Source organism: Petromyzon marinus, chromosome 29 (genome assembly GCF_048934315.1).
Source record: "Petromyzon marinus isolate PM22_M1 ecotype Great Lakes invasive population chromosome 29, UKy_Petmar_22M1.pri1.0, whole genome shotgun sequence".
NCBI lineage: Eukaryota > Metazoa > Chordata > Hyperoartia > Petromyzontiformes > Petromyzontidae > Petromyzon > Petromyzon marinus.
Genome location: NC_133695.1, coordinates 8,815,084 through 8,832,099, shown reverse-complemented (window position 1 = coordinate 8,832,099; position 17,016 = coordinate 8,815,084). Strand labels below are relative to the sequence as shown.

The following is a 17,016-nucleotide window of genomic DNA, read 5'->3' as shown; positions in this document are numbered from 1 at the left end:
TATATTTCTTTTTTTCAAGTAAGGTTTATTTAAAGCATACATGAATATGCAAAGGAAAAAGATTTAAGGCGTTAATGAATTGTTGGTCACAAGAGATCTGGACCATTATGTAGTTCGAGATTCACAGATCTGTGGCTCGACAAGAACAACAACAACAACAGGCGCCATTCGCCATCAAAGTGGCAGCAACGTCACTACGGCGCTTGTGCCAGGCTAGGTGCACTTTGAGGCCAAAGGGGACCTGTGGCTCACAGACACACACAACGTCTATAGCAGGGAGAAATGTGATCGTGCGCCAAGACAAAACCATTGTTTCGCAAAATCTCTGTGATGCCGGGTTCGAACAAAACATGCAAAAAAAGAGAGCAAAATTTACATAAACCGAATAAAAAACTGCGTTGTGTATGGAGGATGCCACGCTTAGCCATCCCTCATTTAGAATCCACAATTGCGTAAACTTCTCCCTCTGATGATTCGCGATTAATCTCGTTTGGGTGAGATCGTCCTGATACACTCACACTGCGATTTAACCCAAAAGAAACCAAACTGTGAATCAGTCAACAAAAACAGCAGCAAAAAAAATACCGACACAAATTAATTGTTTGGTTACATTTAGTTCAAAGTTTAAACGAAGCTGCGTACACATTCATGGTGTTGAGATTTTGACTCTCTCAGCTGGTATACAGGAGGTCGTTGGTTCGATCCTGACCCTATCGCCTGGTGTATATTTGGAGTCCGTGTGTTCTCCCCGTGGCCGCGTGGATTTTTATCCGGGTCCTCCAGCTCTTCCCTCCGCATTTAGAATCAAGGTGCGTTCAGAGTTTTTGGCTGCTGCTGTAGATGTCCACATGATGAAAAGCCACTTCGCTGAGTTTTCATTTGTGAACAGGTAGCTTCTGAAAAGACGTTCTAGCTCGCTCAGTGGTGGACCTTTCCTGGTAAAATAAGAAATAGTTTAATAGCAGCCGCCAATCTATACAGGACTTCACACATGATAGCGCTTACTCAGGGGGTGACACACAGCTATGGAGCTGATCAGTGGTCAGGCTTCAATTGATGAACCCCACTCACACGCACTGACACGCACTCACACACCCTCACACACCCTTACACACACTCATACGCACGTATCAAAGCAACTCGGCCTAAAAATGTGTTCTGAGAATCTTTACTATTATTATTATGAATCATTGATATAACAGGTGACGTTCCGGTCAATGGCTCTTCCTTGTAGCAGAGGAAGAGGGCGAGTTCCTGAAGATGGGCCATTACCTGAAACGTCGCTTACTACACTCGCATATTACCATTCAGGGCAGTGTCATTGACAGACGTGTTGAATACTCTTTGGTTCTTTCGGTAAAGTCACGTAGTTAGAAATACAATAAAATAAATCACGACGTTTCGATCGCAACACAAGCGGTCGTGATTTATTTTATTTGATTTCTAACCACGTGCCTTTACCGAAAGAACCAAAGAGTATGGATTCCTGCAGTCACGAAAGCTTCAAATCAAGATTAGACGTGTTGAAGTTTGTGTTGTTGTTATTATTAATCGTAAATGTAAACAAAACTACTTCTGGCCCTGGATCACAACGTGGCTGCACACAACAACAACAACAATAATAATAATTCCAATGTATAATGCGCACTCTATCCTCAGATCCCAATATAGGAGGTGCCAAGCACTGTCGCTCTTGACAAGGTGCACATCGTGGGAGTAACCCTTGGGGGGTGAGGGTAGGGGGGGGGGGGGTCTTGGGACAGCGGTGTTTGTCATTGGGTATACAGTAAGTGCGTGACATTAGAATGATTCTTGGGGCTTCGTGATTTAGAGAGTAAGGGGGGGGGGGGGGAGCGTGTGCTGCAGATGAGAGCACTGGGGTCTGTGGAGTGGGGGGTGCGGTGGATGATGCAGCGGGGGGGGGGGGGTGAGACTGAGAGTGGGGGGGGGGGGGTGACGAGCACGGCGATTGGATACCCGCGCTGTCGAGGCTTCCATTGTTGGCGTGAAGGGCTTGCTTGGTTGTGAGGCTGACGCAGAGGTGGCTCTTGATGCGTCTGGGGGTAACGACTACTGCTAAATAGCTGTTGTAAAGTGGCGGGTGGGAGGAGGGGGGTGAGTGCTGTTGGCGGTGGTGGTGGTGGTGGGGGTGTGGAGGGGGGGGAGAGGTGGCACGCTGTGGTAATGGTGCATGGTGACAAGTGACCTACTCCCACTCAGCGCCCCCCCCCCCCTTTCCCTGCCAACACCACCACCCTTAAAGGCCCCCAGCCCCATCCACCTCCACCTCTCTCGTATAAAACAAATATAACCCCAACCTCCCCACCCAAGTATTCGCTCCCCTCCGCTTTCACCTCCTCGCCGGGTCAGTGCCCCCCCTGTTGGTTTCAATAACCGCCGACAAACAGCGAGGCTGGCAGGGGGAAAATCGCTTTGCAGCACTCACCTCCCCTGGCTGAGCAAGGGTCGCATGCACGCGCACGCACGCGCGTGGCAGACAGCCAGGGAGCTAGCGGACAGCACTGCGCGTGCATTGCGGACCCCAATCCCCTCCGTGAAATTGCGACCCAGACATTCCACTTAACACGTTGCTATGTAGAGGACCGCAGAGCTTTGGGCGACCTCACCGCCGTGGGTGCCTTCCTCGTGCCTCCCGGTCGTTCTCTATCGCTCTTCGAGAGTGAGCGGGTACTCTGTAGCGCACTGCAAGTTGAAATGATCATCATCATCATCATTATTGTTACTATAGATAGAAAAATGGGCAAATGGTCAGTTCTGCAGTGTCTTGCTCATGCCACTGCCGGCGGTGGAGCCTCCACTCGAGGGAGCTCTGGAGAGCCCTGGAGAGCCCCTCGAGAGAGAGATAGATATAGAGGGAGTTCTTTTTGCCACTCATCAACTCTGGAGAATTGTTATATAGGAGAGGTGGGAGTACTCCACACTTTGCCCCCCCCCCACCCCCACCACAATATCTGGACTACACCGCTCGACTAAACGGTGGGAGTGCCAATTTATTCAGATCGGGGTGGACGTTAAAAAAACAACCCATCACACGGTGGTTTTCCCATCGAGAATATCACCCCCCAGGAACGAGGCATTTCCGCCAGCAGTTCATGAGCCACCAATCTCAGGACAGTGATGCCCTCATGGAGCGGTGGCGCAGTGGTTTGCACACTGTGTTGTTTAACCCGGCTACCCGAGTTAAAGTCCCTGCCGTGGCCAGAAGTCGCGAATGATATCTGAACTTGGCCCTGGGCTAATCCCCTCTCACCGCCGCGGACTGGCCAGCCCGCTTTTTATACAAAAACAAAGATCCTTGTATAGCATTTTTACAGGTTGATGGGGCAAGTGCTGTCAGCGAGCACCTTTTAAGACTGGATTGGCACACATGCATGCACACACCAAAAGGGGTGGTTTGATGTATCAATTTTTATTGTACGTGTATATGTTGAACGTCTTTCGCACCGTACGTAGCCAGCCATGGTAATTGGAGGTGCGTAAATTATTAGTAGTATTATTGTTGATGCGTGCAATGAAATGCGTGTCTCTTAGGGCGTATCTTTTGACTCACATATTTATTTTTAATGTAATGAGTTAAGTCTCATCATCCTTGCGGCTACTAGAGCCGCTATCATTCGCTGTGATTCGTTGGTTGTATCGAGGACCCAGAATCATTGAATGGCCAGTTGGGGGTCATTCATTTCACCTCTAACACCCACACGTGCTCGCACACGCACACACATACACACAGTAGGCACACACACACACAACCACATTGTGTGTGCATAATGGATTATAGATGACAAATTCAAAAGGCATGACTGCATGTTTATGCTACAGATTTCAGTGTTTTGTTTACGAGCTTTGCGACTGATTTTTTTTTCTTAAGGAGGGATTATATTTCACTCTCCTGGATGGCCGTTAAGAGCCACGCACAAGTCGGCAGCATCCTGTTTGACGTGAAAGTTTTCTGCCCGACGTTGAACCGTGAGCGCATACAACTATTGGCCAAGCCAACGTTGCTCCCTGCTCGGACGAGCAGAAGGGGACGGATGCCGTTAGTTGGCCCAGCGGTTGGCCCTACAGCGGGGACAATTTTGTTGGTGGAAATTTCATATTGTTATGACAGAGGGCCAGTATATTCGCAGGAAGATCACAATCGGCTACTCGCCGAGTGGTACTCATTCTACCCTATCCCGGGGTGGGGGATAATGGGATGAGCTGACCATTTTAAACCTCGCAACCTTCAGATTGAGAGCCGAGCGCTGGCCCACAATGCCGTCCGGTTTGGATAAGAATACGCCGGTATTCAATCTCCCCCGTCTCGCTGATTAATTAATGTTTCTTCTATAATTATCCGCATGCAGTTAATGGAATCAACGAACGAAGATGGAAGAACATGATATATCGTTGATGTTACGTGAAATCGGGGTCCTGGTTTAAATTTCTACACGGCACTGATTTAATTGCAAGTTAAAAACAACAACAAGACAAACATGTGTATTCTCAGCAGCTGGGGTGATGTGCAGTTCCGCGTGCGTTCGGAACGGCTTCTACATCTCATCACATGAGACCGATAGCACAATAGTAAAAAAATAGGATGGACAAAATATATACGTTTAACAGAAAATAAATAAACGGAAGTCACAGTGATTTCATACTCAGTGCGCATTGAAGCGGTGCTCATTATCCAGTTCACAGCCCTGAGCCAGTGGTGGAAATTCCCCCATTTATATGGTAGGGGCGAGTCTCTCCATAGGACAACCAACTGTTGACTTTGACACAAAACGGTTCTCGTTTTATTGACTCCAGAGGGATGATGATGATGATGATCGGCTGAATCAACCTCCGAAACCAGGATTTTAATTGTCAACCTTTTTGATTGCGATGCACTCGCTTTATTTACTGCCCAGCCACCTTCCCACATTGCCAGTATTGGGGTAACGCTGTCGGCATGCATTGAAAGTCTTCGGTTTCTCTCCGGCCTGCGCCTGACCTTCAGACGTGCGCACACAATGCAACACTGAGTGGCGACGCTTGGCTCGCGATCCCAGCAAGATTTGTGTCGTGCGCACCCATCCTCAAGCAAACCGCAAGCCCTGGCTGGTGTGCAAGCAGATTATCCCCTAAGGCCACAGCACCCCATGACTTCATCTGTCCTGTCCCCAACCTGGCATTCCCTTTGATAACATATTAACTGTCCAAAGATACACATGACCTCCCTTCTGCTATTTAGTGGCCACTTAAGCCCAAAAAATAACATTCACCTATACAGTTAATGGGGTGGAGCGGTGGCGCAGTGGTTAGTGCACTGCGCTGTGAACTGTGAAGCTGTGGCATGGGGTTAGACCATGCGATATGGCGATGGCTTGTGGGAGGCTTTCACGCAGCAGTTGGAGAGATCGTGGCTCGTAATATTGATGGTCAGTAATGTTGGAGGAGCAGCAGCAATGCAGTGGTTAAGTGCCCTGTGCTACGAAGCTGGCATTTTGATTCCCCAGCAACGGCTAACATCAGTGGCGAGTGAAATCTGCACAGCACCACTCTTTATCAACCCGCACTGATTGGCGTGGTCAAACGACGTCCATTGCCGAGACGGGGATGCTTGCATCCAGGAGCTGATTCGCAAATGGGCTGTATAAATAAATGAATATGAAACGGGATATCCATCACAATCAAACATTTGGGTCACTTGCGTCGAGCAGCTTTATACCGTATATACACAGTGTATTTTAACACATCCTCACACACATTTTCATCATCATGTTCAAAGGCACTGTTAGTGGAATGCCTAATTGGCAAGAGGAAGGTCGTAAGTTCCGATCCATGGATCAGAGGGTGACTCATCGCATCAACCCTCCAAGGTCGAGTACCATGTCTTGCGGGAATGTCAGAGTTGGTTTTCTGTGGATAAACCGGACCCTGTCATGGGAATATGGAATTTCCATCACTTGTTCAGGGCTGCTAACAGAGGTGGCCACCGCCCCCTACAAGTTTAACAATTAAATGGCACCGTGATTTGTCTTCACACATGCACACACAAAGCCCCTTTTGTCATGCCGCTGCTAAGTGAGCGTGGTGGGGGTTATTTGACCATAATTATCCATAATTAAGATTTTTTTTTTTAAGTTAGATCGCGGAAATAAAAATGCGTCGTTAAACTTCCACCAGCCGACACAATTAGTAAGGTTGTTTTTTAGTAAGGTAGTTACATCTTCAGTACACCGGTGTGTTTTGAGCGTAAACCCAAAACACGTACAATTTGAGTACGAAGTTTCGCCTGCGATAACAAGCAGCTTCATCGGCCGATTCGCCAGAATTGCGAAGCTTTATTATGGATAATATTGGTCGCGAAAGCCTACGTGTTAAACTGTTTGACCATACTTCACCATGCTGGTCAGTGAGAGTTGATGAAGGTCGTAAGTAGAGATGTTAACGCACAGTACGGTACAGAAACTGGATATATCTTCACTGTCCTGTGTTGACAATGTAGGCCCCTGTAGAAGCTTACAGCACCTGTGTACGTTATTGTGAAACTTGGGCTCCCGTCCAAGTACGGTCAGGGCTCATCTTTGCTCAGCGTTTGAGATCTTGACGAGATGGGAGGCATATCGGGTGATTTCGTCATGGGGAAAAAAAAACAAAAAATAATCCACGTGTAACCTTCAACAACACCGTTGAGGCAAGCGCTTATTAAAGCCGGCACGACACACATGGAGGTGGCTGGCCACCAGCACGCTCGACCGACCTCGTCTCCCCAGTTACTCATGTAAGGCTGAGTAGATCTAGCGGAGGTCCAGGACCAATTCAATATATTGGCCACTGCTAGTGGTCGTGAGCGGGAATCGATCTCGTGGAGCAGTGCGGTAACCAGTGCGCCACCGCTCTCCACTTGGTAATAGGCGCAAACACACACAGACACGTGACTGAGCATCACTTCAGCTTGCTTCACAACGCAGACGTTTTTGATCATTCAGAAAAATAAACAACGGTGCTTGGATCACATTATGCGGTGATCATTTTCATGAATGCGGGCTTGAGCCAAGTTTGGCAAATCACAGGATCTGCATGTGTCTTTGTCCATTATGTGAGGGTATCTGTGCCCTAAATGACTTCACATGAATTGCATACTTTTTAGGTTAGCATAGCAAATATTACACTTTCTTTTTTATATATATATAGACGAGAGCCACATTAACAATAAACAAACACAAGATGAATGATACTTTACCATTTAAGGAAATATTTCATAATTGCAACCAAATGATCGTACGTACAAAAAATATATATATAAGTTAATTAAAGCATAAAATAAACAGTTCAATTTAAATTGCTTTTACTTCGGCGGACATCAAAGATTTTTGCAGAAGAAGGATACCGTCTTAATTTGCACACTTCAAAGCGGCTAAAATCTGAATAACACATGGCCATCGTCAATGACAGAGCTGCTACCTATGGCCGTATATTTATATAGATTTATTAAGCTGGATATTTTAAACGATGGCAAAACAGTGAACAGAACGTAAACATTGTCAAGAGATGTTAATCAGTCGATCGGAGCGCATGACCAGAGGAGGGACTTTTCAACTGCCATTGGGGCTGCAGGGTTATTATTATTATTATCCGCTGGGATGTGTGCCCACGCATACGTGTCACGCATGTTTTATTCAGTCCGTGTGTGTGTGTGTGCAGTTCGCATGTTATGGGGGGGGGGGGGGGAGTGGTAATGTTGGGATTATCGTGCTGCGCTATGAACCTGGTGACCCGAGTTTGATTCCCGCTAACAGCCAACACCAGTGGCGATTCTCCGTGAGGTCGACTCAGCCTCAAAAGAGAAAAGCTGGTGCGGTGTGTACAAGCATCGCCATAATAGAGACAAAGGCGCTATGGCGTGCCGTGCCGACATTCACAGCACTTGCCCCAACAGTCTGTTACAGGCTATACTGGGGGTCTTTTTCTTTGTATGCTATGTATGGTGCATGCTTCGAGTGAGTTTTGAAAGACATAATTTTTTTCGGATATTGGACATTTTGATTTTTAAATACCATTTTCGTACCACAGAATATACGTTTCTATTTTCCCGTATTTAAAATGTGTTTTTTTTGTACAAAATTGTACAATTTTATAAATGTTTAAGTAATATTCAATGCATTTTTACATTTCACCATGAAGTTAAATCAACAAAACAATCACTGATCAATATCGTTTATTAAAGAATGTAATCATTTAAGAAAAAGTGATGTTGAATATAGTCAAAATAGATCGCAATGGGTTGGGCCAGTCTTGATAGGTGCTCACTAACAGCACTTAGCGGTCAATAAACTGGTTTATTTATCCATAGAAGATAAAGGTACATCCCTACAATTGCTTACTCGAGTCACCATTGATAGAAAGATTTCCAGGCCTCCGCTAGAGGAGCCTCCCAGAGCTCCTTCGAGAGATGATTTGGCCTACTCTTCCACCCTAGCCATGCGTCTTCGAGGCGATGGGAGCGCCCCACACTTTACCCCCAACCACACATGACCTACCAATCGACTGTTGGTGAACCTATTAATACTGCTGAGTGAACACAGGGGGTGGGATTAAAGAGACCTGTCCATGGTTTCAAATGCCGCGCCGGGAGATAATACCGGTGACCTCTGGAATATTAGTTTAGTGTGCCAATCATTACTCCAAGATAGCATCCCTCTAGTTGCACACACGTATGTGTGTATAACTCGGAGGTCAGCCAAATTAAATGTCAGCTAACTGCCCTTTCAGCGTCTGCAAGAAAAATACATCCTTAATTATTTTTCCACAAATGTTTTGTGCACAGTACTGCATACGGGTGTGCTCTATATTCATAACTACATACACACAAATATCGTTCGCGCACTGCGCTGTGAACCCAGCCACGTGGGTTCGATTCCCGGCTTCAGGAGAGAGTTCGTGCAGATTTAACGTTCCTCCTCCGTTGTAATGTTGCTTGTGTTTAGTTCGCCATTCGTGAAGGTGACGTGCTCATCGGCCTGCTGATGATCGTATGTGGTTGATGGTCAGACCAGTGCCTTCGAAGAGGAATGTTAAAGCCGGGAGGCGCGATGTTCGGGTCTCGAGTGCGCCGTTTATTATTCTGGACGGTCGCGTTGTTCCACTCGGTTCGTCAGCGTTCTTCCGGATCTGGGTGAGATTCGAGAGGCGTCTAAGCTATGAATCGCGTCACTGCAACGCCGCAAGCCGCGGGTAGTGTAATGAACAGCAAACTGGGCTTGCAATCCAGAAGTCGCCTCTTCGTGTTCCATTTACCGGCTCAGCATTTGAAGCAATGGTGCAAGTTTATTTATCATCACCCCCGTCCGTTCACCCCAGCATCGTCAACAGGTACATGTTGCACACAGGACGTGGGCAGGTGCTCAGAATTGAGGGCAAACACATTTATTGTGGTTAATCTGTAAGATGCAACGGCACGTGTGTCACACACAGCACTTCTCGAACCGAGTCGCCATTAACCACGTGACTGGTGTACAAGTGCGGTTATTCAATAACCCTGCCAGCCACCTACAGGCACAACTCAGTCATCACATGCTGCTGTACACACATGCATTGATGCACTGCCCAGCACATCAGGACTTTCACAGAACCACACGTTACTCCCTTGCTGCACAAGGAAATAATTTAAAAAGTGGTCCATTCCTAATGTGCCACATACACCACCAGTTAGTCGATCGGCAGGTCGCGTGTGGTGGGATAAAGTGTGGGTACCCCCCCCCGCCCCCCACCCACCTCCTCTTCCGAGAGGTCTAACCAGCGTGGAAGAGTAGCCCAAAATATTATCTAGATGGTAGTGGATGTTCCCTAGAGCACTTTAGAGTGGAGTCCCATTCTCACCAGCAGGGCTGCACCTTTCCCTAAACGCGGCAACAATGATCTCATCTCGCTGAAATCCAACTGGTGCATTCACCACGAAACAACGTTCGCTCTACGCTGGTGGCGGTGATTAGCGGTGGCGGCGGCGGGTGGTGGCGTTACGTGTGGAATCGCGTTTCTCTGGCTGTGTGGTAAGGACTCTGTGTGAGAGAGAGAGCAGAGAGAGGGAGAAACTCTTGCACTACGTGAGCCAACCATCGCCGCGAGCGGGCCGCCCTGTTTATTTAGGCAACGTTTCCGCAAATTACAGCTACGGGGAAAGGGGGGGAAAAAGTGAATGGGTTTCTTCAGCCCCAGCGCCTGGCTCCCCCAGCAAAAAAAAAACCCCACGGCTGCCCGCCTCCCGCCACCACGGCCAGTGGGTCAAATAAGGCCTGGACTGGCCACAGGTCAGCAGTCCGGGCAAATGCCCAGTGAGCTGGTCAATTCCCAGGGCCGGTGGGCCGGCCTGCGTGGGGAAATTGCCAATGTGATCAGAGTATCTTTTTTTTAATTGAACGATTTCATTACCTCTGATGTGTACGCTTCATTGCGTATTTACGCTCTCAAGTTGACGTTAAGTCCCCATGTTCAGCAGCCCCGGAGATTCTTGCTCACCGCGGCCCATTTGTTTTTGGACCCAGCCCAGGTGGGTCAATGAGGACCGCGCGGCCAAAATCACGCTAACACGATGTCACATCGCAACATCGAGCTGCTCGTAACTCCGTGGCCCCAATTTGGGCCGGCGTGTTTACGAATTACCCGGGCCGATTTTTCGTCCCAGTCCGTCGGGTCAAGTAAACCGGGGCCAACCGGCCAGGGGCACCCGGTTGTTTCCTTCAAAAGCACCGGTGTGGATCTGCCGCCCGAAATGTGTTCACTCTCGATGCTTGGTGAGACCCCATTGAACTGCACCCAGCGAGAGGGCACGCGTGGCTTTCGAAGGCGTCTCGGCGCGGTCAAGAGCACCGCGGCAAACCCTGGCCGCGAGTCTGGCAGAAACAGCAGCTCGGAGTCGCGTTTTTGTCCGTCTACATGCGGATGCCTTGTCCACTGATGATCAATAATAGTGACGAATATTTGAACCGGTCCTGGGCGTCCGTTACATCGACTCAGCCTCAAATGAGTACCTGGAGCGGTGTGTGTAAACATCAGCACTGAGAAGACAAAGGCGGCCGGGCGTAGTGCTGGTCACACACTCCTCCCTATGCCGTGCCGGCTTTCAGTGGTGCTCGCTAACAGCACTGGCCCCAAAAATCTGTTAAAGGCTGTAGCAGGGGATATTTGTCTTTCGGTGTGCAAGTGTGAGGATGGAGCGGTCATCAAAGCAGTTAGCACATTGTGCTCTGAACCTGCCAACCCGAGTTAGATTCCCCGGCTAACATCAGTGGTAGCTATCTTAACTGGTTCCTGGGCTTTTTCATTTTTTCCGACCCACATTGACCAGCGTGGTTAAATTTGTTCAGTCATATCATATGACCGTCACTACCCTGGGGGAGACCGTCTTCCGGCCGGTGATTGACAAAGGGACCGTGAATTGGAATCGTTATATTATTACCATAACATCGGTGTGGGTTTTGGTTCCTTGCGAAGCAACACAGCTACACGACAGATTCTTATTTTGACGTGTGTAAATGTACACCGTGGAGTATGTACAGTATTCATGTTGTTTGTGATGGTATAGGCACAAATTCCTCCGTGTAGTATTTTACTCTACGCTCTGTTTTCTGGGAAGGAACAGCCGGATTCAGGATCCAACTGGCGCTGTTATCAATTCTCTTTCCCCGGTTCTCTTTGCCAGACTCATCCAACCGTATCTGGCTTGCACCAGGAAATCCGCGGCGAAATGCGAGAATATCCACCACGCCTATGAAGAGACTCTTGAGTAGAATTTAACCTGGTGGCGAGGGCCTAACTGGGATTATGGTCCACACCGCAAACAACATTTATCCATCACTGCAAGTATCTTAGCCATACTCATCGGGTATTAGAGGCAAATGCTTTTGCACCTGATAATGGGGTGTGTCTAATTTTAGCACTGCTCACTCACGTCTGTAACTGCAAGTGCCTCTTCATACCTGGTCAGCGTGCACGTTATTCTGTCGCGTTTCAATTGGATAACACTAAAGGTGTGTGTGTGTCTGGTGCTGGCCACCCATTGTCATCGCGTGTCGTACCGGCCTTCATAGGTGCTCGATAACAGCATCTGGCCCAACAGCATGGGAAGGCTTCATCTTTGTTACCTGCCAACGGTACAATATTTGAAAGTCGCATTCGGAGAACACGTTTGCCCACCTCTTGATGTACTGTAGTGCATATTTGAGGTTCATAAACTGTCGATTGTGCCATTGAGCAGGGAAGCTATTTGTCTTTATTTTGTTCATGATATACTGCATATTAGGTGTATCATCTTACGTAAACTATTAAACTAAACTATTAAACAATTTGTATTATAGCAAATGAGGCCCATTGAGGTATGTAGCTCTTTTTCAGAAGTGACCTGGCCACAAATGATATCATGTGAAAAGTTAAAGCAGCCAAATACGAGAAACTAAAAACGCGTGACATTGATTCTAAACGTGAAGGGAGAAACCGGAGGACCCCGAGAAAAATGCAAGCGACCACGGGGCGAGAAACACGCAAACTCCAAAAAATAATGGGTTTCAGGGTCGGGATCGAACCCACGCCCTCCTGTAGACGAGTTAACGTCCTAGCCACTGCGGCGAGATGCAACGCCCTTGCATCGCACATGTGAATAGTACCGTGTGCACAAATATACATTGGCAGCGGGGGGGGGGGGTCACGTGTAACTGGGCAGTAGTTAGAAAGGCAGTCATTGCAGCAAACTCCGTTATTCTAGATTTAAAGCTTTCGTGACTGCTAGGATCCATACTCTTTGGTTCTATTGGGTAAAGTCACGTAGGTGAAAATAAAATAACAAAAAATCACGACGTTTCGGCCACAACACAAGCGGCCTTCATCAGGTGAAGAGACGAGCCTGTCTGGAGGACAGCGCTGGAGTGGAAGAAGCCACGCTTAGATCACGACCTTTAAGCTGTGTGAGAAGAAGAAGAAGACCACGGGCTTTGACAAAGGAATTAGCATATAATTTAGCATTGAAATGGCTCATTGAAATAGCTAAGTTAAAGTATACACATCCGCAGAGGTGCGTTATTATCTATTGCATCGGCTGGCTGCTAGTTAATAGCATCTGCATTCTAAAATTATAAATACATGCATTAACTTAATACGTAATTTTGGAAATAATTCACGGTCCTTCGCTAAAATCCACGAATTCCCCGCACCGTGTTGTCCGTGCAAGGTTTTGTTGACCATGCTTCACCATTGCTTGTCCGGGCGGGTTTATCGAAGGCGAGCCGAGACTGGCACCAGGGCATAATTCGCCACTTGACGTTATGTGTGGCGGCCGGGAATCGAACTCAGGTCACTGGGTCGATAGGTTCATCCATTGAGAATTCTTGAGCGGGTGACCCCAACGTATTGTCCGGGAACCCCTTTTAAAGCAAGCGGATTTGTCAAGATTTGTGTGATGGGGGGGGGGGGGGCGAGAGGAGGGGTGAGGGGAGGTGCGAGGGGGGGGGGCGAGGCAGTGCCCTGGCCCAAAATGTCGGTGGGGGTCGGGGTGCGTCTGCTGGAGTTTAACGCCGCACCATTCCACTGCTACAATATACAGACGATGCGTGCACTGTGTATAAGTATATGTATGTGAACAGCACATATACTGTATATAGCTGTATGTATTTTATTATTATGATTGTCTACCCAGTAAATCCTTTCGTGATTCTAATGAATTCTCTTTTAGGTGGGTCCTGCTGAGTTTTTCCGCAGTAGCGTTGTGGTGGGGGGGCGATGATTGATATTTATAATCCCCAGCGAGTAATTTACATATGCATGATTATGTGTGGCTATCTATGATGTGTACACACACATCACACGCATCACACGCGCGCAACTTCACCTGTATGCATTCACGTGGGAAGCTCACTGTGCACGTGTACATGCAGGTGATGGGTGGTTGTGTCTTTACACCCTCTAGGGGGAGGTAAAAACTAAAAATGCCAAACGTGGTGACATGCCCGTGACCCGTGCAGTCCAACCACTGTTAAAAGCGCCCAGCTCCTTCTCAACTGCACACTCACCCCAACTCCCTCCTCCTCCTCCTCCCCCCTCCTCCTGCTGCAGCACCCCTTTCACCAGACCAAGTCAGATGTGACCACTGGCTGCTGTCTTTATAACAAGGAAGCCCCATCCGCTACCACCGGTCTCCTGTGGCTTTGATGCCTCTTTATCTGGTGGCTGTTTGCAGAGGGGTTGTCTCCCCTCCCCCCCCCCCAGTCAGTTAATTTATCTTTGGCAGTGATTGAAAACACCTGGAGACATAAAGTGGTCTAACCGCGCAGCGCGGGACATCCATGGAGCGAAGCTTTTGTGTACTGCAAACCTGTACGCATGAATCGCGTTGGGGGGGGGGGTTGTTTAATGTTGAACTTAAATATTAAATATATGGATTTTTTTTCTAAAAGCACAGCCGTGCAATTACATGTAACCTGACCCTGATTAGCTAACTAGAACATATTGTGTAAGTACTTTTAAAAGGCACGTTAATTAGTCCAAACATGTTCAAAATCTGTTGACATTATTGGATAACAGTAGGATGTGTATTAGCAAAAATTACTTAACTGTTGGTGCAAGTTTGTTTTATGATATACAGTGCTTGCAGCGGTGGCGTAGCGTGGCTGGCATGGGGCCTGGTTCGAGAGATTAAATGGAGGCCCCCCCATCTACAATTTCCAGATTCTTCAAGACGTAGCCCAGTGCCTGGGCCCCTGCAGTCCGTAGGATGCCAGTGAAGTTGCACCACCTGGACACTCGATAGCTGCCCCACGGGCTGTGAAAAGCCAACTCAGCCAATTCGTGGCCGATACAATTACTGCTACTTTGGAAGGCGTCAATGTAGACTTTCGACTACTGGCTCAAGGGCCATAAGCCCGCCGTTGCTTGTTTGAGATTTCAATACACTTTGACTTTGAGAATAATACGTATGTACACGGATTGTTTTGATGGTGTTATATTATTTTGATATTATTATTATTTTGAGTGAAGTGGTGTTGCAGTGGTTAGCGCACTGCACTGTGAACCCGGTGCCGTGAGTCTTCTTTCTCAGCCACGGCTCAGGTCAGTGACGAGTGATATCTGAACCGGTCGCAGGTAGCCCCCCACCCACAACCCAATCACAAACCCGCACTGGGCAGCGTGGTGAACTATGGTCAGGCAACCCTTACGACCAACACAACAAATCGCAAAGCTGGCTCAAGGCTGCCAATGGAGAGGAAGCGCAGAGTCACCTTTCTTCTGCGAGCAATCTGACTGTTTGACAAACAGACAGCGTCTAATCGCTGCCCTGCAATCGATATTCTTATTTTTTTAAGTAAGAAAATATCAGCAATGTGAGTGCTTGTAAGACAATGACACATTTCCGGCCCATTTGTCAATCCACTGCTGCTTGAAGGCCGCCCAACCTCCTGTGCATCATGGTAATTGTTTGACCATACTTCACCATGCTGGTCAGTGCGGGTTGGGGAAGGGGTGGGGGGTGAGGCCCAGTATCAGTTTATATAATCACTCGCCACTGATGTTAAGAGTGGTCTGGAATGGACCTCGTGTCTGTGAGTAAAGTGCGCTAACCACTGTACCACCGCTCCAACCACTGGAAATCACACCCTGCAATGAGTAATGTTTTTTTTTTTACAAGTAAGTGAGAACCATTGGCAACCAAAAACAATCAGCGGTGTGACACGACAATAGTGCTTCCCCAAGAATTCGTTTAACAGCTATGCCCCAGCAAAGCTATGAAAACACGAGCAAAAAGATGCTGCTGCGTCGGTCTCCGCGGTTGTGTTGTACAGCTGTCTCATCCAGTTTGAATTTATGTTTTTTTGTTCCACGGATGATCCCGTTTAGCCAGTCGATCGGCTATGTCGCAAGGGAGATCGGTGGTGTGTGGGGCACAGCAACAAGAAACAAAAACCACAGAGACAAACACGTTAACGTTGCAGAGAAGCGATTTGCGGGGTTCTGAAGGAATGATTGCACAACGAACGAATGAGCTGTTTAACAAACTCTCAAAAAGACAGTGGAAATATTATAAGCGAGCGAGAGTTAGGTACAGGTGCAAGTAAGCTCCGTAGTTTCGTCTAAGGGTGGCATAGGCCGCACGCGAATTTAATTAAAATCGACAGTGCAAACACGTGGAAAGCAAGGGGCGTCTGGAAAAAAAAAAGTTAGTCACAGGTGCAATCGTCGACACAAGACAAGTTTGGTGCGTGTGCTTTGGTTTAATGGGGGAATACAAATTGGGGAGTGAACGGAGGGGAACCACGTCGTACACCGCGCGTTGTTACGCACCTGAAGCCGAACACACAGCAGGAGAGCCAACATCTACCTCCTGAGTTATGGGGTCTGCCCACTTAAGAGTCGGAGAAGGGGGGTGGGGGGAAAAAGGAAAGAACCCGAATGCTTATTTGTGTGCGTCCTGCGAGGGGGCTTCCTCGCGGTCCTTCCCCTCTCCACGCCCTGCCTGTCCCTCACTCACTCACTCACCCCTCGTCCCTCACTCCACTCACTCACCCGTCGTCCCTCACTCCACCCCCCCTCACTCTAAGCCGGTCCAGCCGACACAGAGGGAATGGATAACCGAGCCCCCCCCTCCCCACCCTTTGCCAGCTCGGCGCAGTGCGGGCCTGGTAACCCTCGCCGCCGCCGCCGCCGCCGCTGCTACTTAGCGCGCATCGCGATTCACGGGCACTTTCCCATGAAGGCGCTGTGTTGTCACTGGCCGATTGAGAGGTAATTGCTCACCGCTGTGCCTGTTGTCGGTAGGGCGATCCAGGTGATCCGAAGGGGGCCCATGGCACAATGGGCTCCCGTGCTGGCGCGCCGGGACTTAAGCGGTGTTTGTCCCATTACCCATTGGCATCCCTGCTTTAATGATATTGTCGGGGGGGGGGGGGGGGGGGGGTGTCTATGCGTGCGTTTGCGTGACTCTGCGTGTGAATGCGAGGTGCGTCTGTGTGTGTGTGTGTCTGTGGGGAGCGGTGGCGCAGCGGTTCG

General features: G+C 48.5%; 1 long non-coding RNA gene across 1 annotated transcript; it reads right to left on the bottom strand.

Annotated features, from left to right (window-relative positions):
- Positions 1 to 275: 275 nt before the first annotated feature.
- Positions 276 to 16,919, bottom strand: LOC142929348 (uncharacterized). The gene is made up of 3 exons (XR_012945643.1): positions 16,765 to 16,919; positions 12,063 to 12,128; positions 276 to 935 (listed from the first exon to the last, which is right to left on the bottom strand). It is a non-coding gene; the product is annotated as an uncharacterized LOC142929348 (long non-coding RNA).
- Positions 16,920 to 17,016: the final 97 nt, after the last annotated feature.